Source organism: Nesoenas mayeri, assembly GCF_963082525.1.
Source record: "Nesoenas mayeri genome assembly, chromosome: 3".
Taxonomy (NCBI): Eukaryota; Metazoa; Chordata; class Aves; order Columbiformes; family Columbidae; genus Nesoenas; species Nesoenas mayeri.
Genome location: NC_137544.1, coordinates 64,016,204 through 64,022,666, shown reverse-complemented (window position 1 = coordinate 64,022,666; position 6,463 = coordinate 64,016,204).

Below are 6,463 nucleotides of genomic sequence, written 5' to 3'. Positions count from 1 at the left end.
TGGTACAGGGCACTTTGTGAGGCAGCTACAACTCCTTGGCTAAACCACTCTCAATCTGGTAGTGCTTTGAACTTAAATAGGATGAGTTTTTACAATATTTTTCTCCCACTTAAAGTTCTTCAGTCTCTGGGAATGTGAAATCCCATAGAAACTTTGGGAAAAATATTAAACCAGTATTATAATAAAATAATACATTATTCATGCTGTGCATTAGTCTGTGTTTGCTCGGCACACATGGTTAATGATATTTCCTAGGTCAGAACCAAGAACTTTTACTCAGAGATAGACTCCATCCACCTGCATTTCCACTCATTACATCCAGGCAGACATCTGGCTTCTCTTCTTCTGGTCCATTGACATCTGCACCAAAAAAGTCTTGGCTGTCGGATAGCACAGATGGCTTGTGGGACCAGCTTCTCTGCCCAACAAAAGCACTAACATCACAGACAGGACTTTGCAGGCTGAATTGTGATTTCCTACCCAGGGTCTGCAATTTTGATTATGCTTGCCTATGGGTGCCTTATCCTGCCCTTTTATTCATGTGTCACCTCTTGCAGTAAGATTTTGCTGCAACAGGTGATTTGATATTTTAATACTGTTGAACTTTCACCTATTTGATCAGCAGAGGTTCTGGAATCAGGAGACTACTGCTGGCTCTTCCACATACTTCCCATGTAATCTTGTGTACCAGTTGTTTTGTCTGGATGGTGTAATCCTTACTCACGTTGATGAGCAATTAAAACACATGAGCAGTCCTACTGACTGCTGTGTGTAAGACATGTGAGTGATCACCAACCTGAGCAAAGGTTATAAAATCCTATGTATAACCTCTCTGCTCCTGTGTTAACTCACGGGAAATAGTGTTACGTCACTTCCTTGCTGAGTGGTGTAAGCTAAAATACCTTAGGAGCTTGAGAAAAAAGGTGCTGCAGAAAGGTAGCGCACTGCCAGTACGAAGTTATTAGGATCCTCATTAAGCAGCCCCAAGAAAGCTCTCTCCAAAGCCCCAAACAGGAGCCTTCCTCCCAGATGTGAAGTATTCTGGGTCAAGGCCCAGTTACTGTCTTTGAGCTGTGCTCCCACCTGGCCTCCTGCAGAACTTCTCCTCAGATCAAGCATCATCACCATGTTTTAAAAAATTCAATATTTAATTACTCTTCTGTGAAATACGTTACTAAAATCTTGACTGAAATCCATTCAGAACATACATGTTTCTCAGATAGATTGCCAGTTTGCCTGATAGGGATTTGTTTATTTGTTCCCCTTTGAAAGAAGAATCAAGATCTGTTTCGTCACTACCCAGATTAGGAAAACAGGTCATGTTTAAAAAGATGTGGGCTAACATGCTCTTAGCACCCCCACCCCCAAACAAACCAGTAGTAAATGCTACTTAAAACAGGTTTAACATACCTAAGAGATTAGGATGTCTTTGTTGTCTCTAGCCTAGCTAGATTGCTTTTAAATGTGACCTCCTTTCCTTGCCTAGACAGATGCTCTTTGTCTGCTGGGACCACTGGGCTGTAAAGCCATCCTGACAGCTACCTCGCTTCCCAGTCCCTCCCAAAGGGCCAAGATTCTTCCGACTGGTTTCCTTCTACTGAAAAGACTATAATTAGTTGCTTCCCCCTTTTTCCTCTGTTTAAAATTGGCATTGTACATACAGCCTTTCTTCCTATCTCTTGAAACCTCATCCGCCATCCTGTCCTGCTTTCAAACATGTATAAAAGGAAACGCTATGCTATGGGAGCATAAGCACATTGTTTAACAAAGACAAACTGCCAAGTGTTATAGTAAAGAATCAGCATTTTCTTCCTTTCCCATTGGACTGTGACTTATCCTTCTGTTACCCAAAATACATATTACCTGCTTGTTTCTGAACTATGACTTCCTCCCTTTTTTACTAAATATTAGTATTTCTGTGTTTATTTTGGTAGCCTGAATATTAAGGTTTCCTTTATTGCTCTAGCATATTATTCTCCCATATGTCTAAGTAATTTCATATTAAGTTTTCCTGTCTGTTTCTATCAGTGGAATAGCTTTTGAAAATGTAAATCAATCAGCAATACTCACAGATTCAAAGATTTCAGCTAAGAACATTTTTTGGAACTGTGTTGTGGACAATTTCTTGGTTTATAAGGGATTTGAAGCTGAGAAGTCTCAAAAATCTTATAAGAAGAGACATTTTCTTACAAAAATACCATGTCAGAGATATCCTTGCTCGCTTAGCAGAACTTAGTATTTTTAAGCTTCTCCAAAAAAAGCAAAAAAGCATCTTCTAAAAACGGGATCTGCAAATGTATGAAACTCATCTTAATTAAAACAAATTATGCATTAGCTTTTCAGATTTTCCCTGCTCAATTATGCAGGTCTCAAAGCTCAGCTCAGGAAAGAAATTAAAGCTATTTTAAGCTATTTCATGTGTTAGTTTATCGAAGTCAAGCTTTGTAATCAAAATGTGACAATTAGCATTCCTTTGTAATTTAATTCAAATGTATTCCTTTTTAATTAAATACAAATTTATTCCTTTGTAATTTATTACAAAGGAGGATATCTTTACAAAATAATTTTCCAGATTTTGCACAGGCTTTGCCAAGTACACTGATATCTACTGAACTATACGTGTTTGAAAATAAATGTACAGCAGTTCAAACAGCCATTCTGAGTTATTATGGAAGCAGAGCTGTTAGTATGTATTTCTTTTTAGCCTCCTAGTCTAGGACATTTTGTAGGACACATACTCATTTTGCCAATTGAAGTCCTGTGTCAGTCTTGGTCTTGAGAAACCCTAAATCATGTTATTCATTTCCACACTGTTCCTGTTCATTATATCCATCAGTTCATAAATCTAAAGTCTTTCATTTGCTGAATGGAGCATCTCCACCCAGGCCAAAAGGATTCTGCATGTTTATACACACTAATTTCCAAGTTATTTACCCTATCAGAGCCGTAGAATAAGCACCCATTTAAGTTTTGTCTTTCAGGCTGTGCAGAAGATTATGTGCTAGACAAATCTCACTTATTCCCTCTCTACTGTTTCACATAAAACCTGATTCTAGCTCTTTAGCTATTTTTTTTTTACCCTGACATGGTCCTTAGTCAAGCAAGGACTGGCCCAAATATTTAGAGATGCGGAAACTGAATTTAAGGCACGCACTTACAAGATATTTGGACATGTAAGGAATAAAATGGTGAATAATCAATGACTATTGTACCCTTAGATGACTCGGGGAAGGCTGTTGGCTGGATTCACAATGTTCTAGGCAGAGGGCTATGGTGCTGGGAGGAGTACAGAGAGAGGCAATAAAGCAATCAAGGATTTGGGGGAAAACTGTCACACAAAGAGAATGAAATGGCTAGGAATGTCTTCCTGAGAAAACGAGGTGGTGGGTAAGTAGGGAGCTGATGGAAGGATATCCATCAGAGAATGTATATGGCAAAATAGAAGCTCCTGCTATCATAATCCCAAAACCAAAGTGGATATCTGATTAAATTCGGAATCAGTAAATTCAACATTGTTGAAAAAACCTAAATAAATCAAGTTTGTGTGGGAATGTTACCAGACACCAAGGCCAATTTGCACAGCAGAGCTCACGTCCATGCTCATAAACTCTGTCTCCAAAACAGTGTGGCTGCCTCAAACTGCCTATTGGGGACAGTCTCGATAACATTATCATTCTCAAACTATCCCCTGAGTAGTTTAGCAGGGCACTAGTTAGCCTGGGCCAAAATGGAGCCAAGGAACAGTCTCGTGGTTTACCAGTGTTACCTACCAGTTCACACAGTCATGGAAGACTGGCAAACCTCTGGGATCTCTGGTGATAAAAGGAGTACTGTAGAAGCTTCGCTCTGCTTTGTTGGTATTAGCACAGGTGTATTTGCATGGATCTGTGTTCAGGGCAATAACAGTGGTACAGTTCCACAGATTTTGTGGTATATGGGATCAGAAAGGAGAATTGGTAACCACTGCAAGGGGCACTTCTGCTGAGGTTATGTGTGACCGTATGAGCTGTTCTGCCATAAGGGTTGCACAGTTGTCCTGGTTTTGTTAAAAACAAGATTCTCTTTTAGTGATTTTGCCTGTCAGCTAAGGCCTTCATATTAACTGCATTTTCCTGGAGAACCAGACACATGTTTTGGTAAACCTAGCAATGGAACTTATTGATAAGCACGGATGGACATCTCACGAGAGGGACAACGAGAAACAAGTGACCAAGAAACTGACCAACTGTGTATAACATTCCATTCACGTGAATACTTCATATAAAAGCGGGAGATCACGAGGATCTCGCCCCTTTCCTTTTTCCCTTCTGCTTATGGCCGACATTAGGAGAGGACCTTGCTAGTCGTCCCTGCAAACTGAGGCCTAGTGAGAGACTGAATCCAGCTCCAGTTGGCTGTGGAGTCTAATCCAGGACTTTGGGTGCCGGCTCTGCAGTTGCTGAGACTTTCAAGATTGGTTTTGTATATTTTGTATTATTTTCTCTATTCTTATTAGTAGCATTAGTAAAACATCTTTAATTTTTTCCAGCTCTCTTCTCTCTGTCCTTCTTTCCCTCCCGATCACCTGTCCTGAGTGGGAAGGGGGGAGAGGGAGGGGCAAAAGAGGGAAGTGGAGGGGAGAGGGGGTTAACAATACATCTGCCAGGGTTTTATTGTCACCCCACAATCTAAACCCTCGACAACAGTAAAATAAATGGTTTGCTTCTTGCTTGACCAATAAGACACCTATTTGAATTAAACAGGAATACACTTACACGGCTATATCCTTTATCACTGGAGACAAATTTCTACTAAAGAGATATCTTGAGAATGGCCAAATTGTGGTACAGGAACGCAAAGCCGACATCAGCATATAGGAAAGTTATTACACTTTGAGCTTTTATTTTAAAATTACCTTTGGCCCCTAATGCAGCAAGGGCACTTCCCACGTGCTTGTGCTGCTGGTAGCAAGAGAACAAGCCTCAGAGAGCAAAGTGCAGCAGCGGTGGCAGCAGCATCCCTGCCAGGCCCCAGCCCTCTGCTGACTCAGGCTGTCACTGAGCCAACAGGGACTTTCATTGCACAGCAATTCATCTACCAACACTTTAAAACAACACTGCGTCCCATCTCCTTGCTTGACTGGCTCAATGAAAGCACACAGCAGAATCTGCTCGTTTAACTCTTCCACAGGATAGTAACATTGAAATTATTTTTACATTGTGAAACCTGGACTCTGCTAAGCAAGTAGGAAAAATTATAAATGCTATTAGGTTATTCTGAACTGTCTGTTGGCATTCATGTCCCAGAAGCCAACTGGCAGGAGTAACACCTATAAGGGTAAGCTATTTTGGAAAGATACTTGTAGCAAAAACTGCCAGTTAATGGAGATACCTGCAGGAGGCATGTTGTCAGAGGAATGCAGCTGAAAACAGCCTGAAGTGTCCCTTCTCACATCCTCTGTAATTAAACATAATAGAAGTAAAGATTTCTCTTCAGACAAAACGCCCATAAGGAGGGCTTCACATCTTACCAAAAAAAAAAAAAAAGAAAATAGGAAAAATTACTCCAGAATACAAAATCCAAGGCTGTAACAGAGCCAGAGGCATTTGGCTGAGGACAGCGAGCCAGCACCGATTGCTGCAGGGGAAATGGCTGCAGATTTGGCTGCAGAGACAATTCCAGGCAGTCAGCTGGTGTGAGGGGAATAACAGCATCCACATGGACAGAGCCATTCCTGCTGGATCAGATCAGGGCAGTCCGATGGTCGAGTTGAAGGAGCAGTCCTCTTTGCCTAGAGGAAGCACATCTGTCTACCACATTGGGTGTAGAGTACATGTGAATGGATTGGCCTGTTCCCATTCTCTCCGAAGTCATGCGACTGAGAGGCTGGAGAGTTTAAGTCATCTGTCCTTGAGGAGAAGTCCGCAGTTATTAGTGCTTTTGTGCAAGGAAGCTTCTGAGCAGCTGTAGCCTGAGGGAAAAAATGAAAAAGAAAAAAAGGCAAATGGTTGTTGCCAGCTGAGGTCAAACCTGGAGCTCAGCAGGGTTTGTTTGGGGACTGATAAGGAGGGGTGAACAGGTTAGCAGTGGAAGAAGTGGCCTGGAGGATGCAATCCAAAGTGGGTTTCTGTGTGTTGAGGGAACAGCTCAGGAGGTTAGAAATGCACTGTAGTGACCAGGCTGAGGGAAGGCCCTGATTTTTGTCTGTGTTGAAACTGCCTCGCTGACTTGGGGTGGTCTGCAGTGCTGAGGGCTTGCCTCTCTGCAGAGACACTGCGGGCCTGAAAAGGTACTTAGAAACTCTTCTCTTTAATTTGGCTGTTGTTAAACATTCAGGGAAAAGAAACCTCTGGATCTGATGTGGAATTAAAGCTCCAAACTTGCCCTGCAAGCCAAAGGAGCCGGTTAGGAAGCACGAGGGATGTGCTGGCCATTGGAAATGTTCAGTGTGAGTACAGTCCTTCACATAGAGGGCCATGATCAT